Below are 2,425 nucleotides of genomic sequence, written 5' to 3' on the forward strand. Positions count from 1 at the left end.
AAGTCTTATGAGTCAAGTTTGTATGATTAATACTTTTCGAATTATATACCTTGACATAACATTTGTACTGAAAACTGCTGTAGAATCATATAGGCAATTTTTCAGAAATAACTCGTTAAATATTGATTTTTCGAAAATTATACAAGGGAGCTTTTTTATAGAGCATTAAATTGTCTACGAAAAAGTCTTACGAGTAAACTTTGCGCGACCGATACTTCACGAATTACATAACTTGACACACATTTCGAGATTCGCGATTAAAAAATTGTCTCCTTATTTACTGGAGCTTTTTATCTGTCCAAGATTTTCGTACTATCTCTGCGTGCCTGTATTAGCTGCGAGGCAAGTTCTGCCGTCACCTCTTTCACCTCTACCGTATGCTATCTCCAACTGTCGTCGACTCGCTACCATTATTACGCGAACGTGTTCTAAACAACGTCCACAGGCAATTGTGCTACGCGATATCCCCGACAATTTATACTTAATGAAGCTGAGATTGATAACATAAACACTACCATGTCGACGTTAGATTGTTTTCTTATGTTGTCAATGAAGGACCCAGAGAACGGTCTGAATAATTTATTTATCTTTTCAGGAACCCCAGAGCGAGCCAGCTGAATAATCAAATCTCTGTTGCATAACAGAACTGTTAAATAAACAGTGTCGAATAACAGAAGGCCTTGTTTGAGACTGTTGCAACTCTGGATGCCTATGAAAATTATTAAATTGAATGGAAGGACCCCCCCCCCCCCGGACACCTGTGAAATATTTATTTAATAAGAAGTAATGGTAGATATTTATACATTTGTGGCAGATGTAAGTATGTGAACAAGAACGTGAAGAAATTTGTGCAAAATTGCAATACTTAGAATCTTAAGCATACACAATTAATTTAAGTGTCTCTCCTTCATCCACAGCCTACTACTAACCACAACGATTCAAAAGCGCCTGTTACGGATAGAAAGCAGTGACCTCAGCGCATTGAATGGACCACTTCAGTCTCCAGACAATAATCCAACGAAAAATACTCGTCCAATGATCCTACTTCACAAACTACACATGAAGAAAATAAACAAAATAATTCAGCTACTTAAAGATCCACGTATCTGAACCGACATCAAACGATAAAAACGCTCATATAAAAAGACAGTCGTTAATTTCCAAACGTTGATGCGACGTAATTATAAAAGGAAAGAGAAACAGAAACAACGTTACCATCAAATGGTAGAATATTTTTAAATATTTTATAGAAATTTTTAAAGAAATTATAATAGAAAGTAAAATATATAACGTGTATGTGATTGGAATAATACGTTTGGAAAGAAGACGCTCTGTTCTTGGATGTTAAATTTCTAACTGAATTTTTATTCGGAAATATCGCTCCTGTGGAATTTTTCTGGGGAAAACGTATGGAGAGAGAATTCTTACGGTGCTGACGACGTATGCACGCCAAGGGAGAAAGTTTTTCAGATGCAGCATCGATGGGGGGATTGACTGACGTTCACTTTTCCGACACGGCGCGTTCACTCCGCGACGGACGTTTTATTGGCCACTGCGTTGTACTCGCGAGCGTCGACTGACAACCAAACTAGACACGTTAGGTTTATATACGGGGAGCGTATCGTGAACAGGGGTCAAGAACTTCGCGGGAGTACGCGTCCATGTTCTGGTTCGCTTCCTATCTAGCCGTTGGGAATATTTTTCTGTTTTGTTTATATAGAGGCACGCGCGCCGAGTCGTTATTCCCCCTGACGATACGAGGAAATCTCGGCGAACAGTGCCGCTGTGACTGAGCACTATTGCGCGACTTTCTTGATAACACCGATTATCTGAATGTCAAACTAGGCGGTACGTCTTTAGGATGTAAAGCGGGCGACACGTAGCGTATGGAATATTTGTATGTAGTCCGGGATGTGTCGTTTTGTAGCGATGTTCGTTTTTGAGGAGGGTATAGTCTTTTTAGAGAGAAATGAAATGCATAGGCTTGTGGGGTATTTAATTAGCTACGGAAAAGCCTTATGAGTCGAGTTTGTATGATCGATACTTCTCCAATTATCTGGCTTGATATCAAATTTTTAGTTATACTTTTTATTAGGACGTAACTCGTTAAATACAAGATTCTTGAAAATTATGCAAGAGAGCTTTTTTTGTAGAGAATTGAATTGTCTAGGAAAAAGTCTTACGAGTCAAGTTTGTATGATTAATACTTCTCGAATTATGTAGTTTGATATAGAATTTGTAATTGAAATTGAAGTAAAAATCATATAGGTAATTTTTATTGAAACATAACTCGTTAAATATTGATATTTCGAAAATCATACAGGGGGACTTTTTTGTAGAGCATTAAATTGTCTAGGAAAAAGTCTTATGAGTCAAGATTGTATGATTAATACTTCTCGAATTATGTAGCTTGATATAGAATTTG

General features: G+C 37.4%; 1 protein-coding gene and 1 long non-coding RNA gene across 3 annotated transcripts in view; one reads left to right on the forward strand and one right to left on the reverse strand.

Annotated features, from left to right (window-relative positions):
* Positions 1-1,060, forward strand: part of LOC128881754 (uncharacterized) — a 1,369-nt gene extending 309 nt beyond the window's left edge. The window contains exons 2-3 of the long non-coding RNA XR_008458161.1: positions 596-816; positions 918-1,060. This is a non-coding gene — a long non-coding RNA (uncharacterized LOC128881754). The remainder of the gene's footprint in view (positions 1-595; positions 817-917) is intronic.
* LOC128881753 (cytosolic 10-formyltetrahydrofolate dehydrogenase) overlaps positions 1-2,396 on the reverse strand; it is an 11,556-nt gene extending 9,160 nt beyond the window's left edge. For both annotated transcript variants that reach the window (XM_054133048.1, XM_054133047.1), the window contains exon 1: positions 1,429-2,396. The gene's annotated coding sequence lies outside the window, so the exon portion shown is untranslated. The remainder of the gene's footprint in view (positions 1-1,428) is intronic.
* Between the last annotated feature and the right edge of the window lie 29 nt (positions 2,397-2,425).

The sequence above is a fragment of the Hylaeus volcanicus genome, chromosome 9 (genome assembly GCF_026283585.1).
Source record: "Hylaeus volcanicus isolate JK05 chromosome 9, UHH_iyHylVolc1.0_haploid, whole genome shotgun sequence".
NCBI lineage: Eukaryota > Metazoa > Arthropoda > Insecta > Hymenoptera > Colletidae > Hylaeus > Hylaeus volcanicus.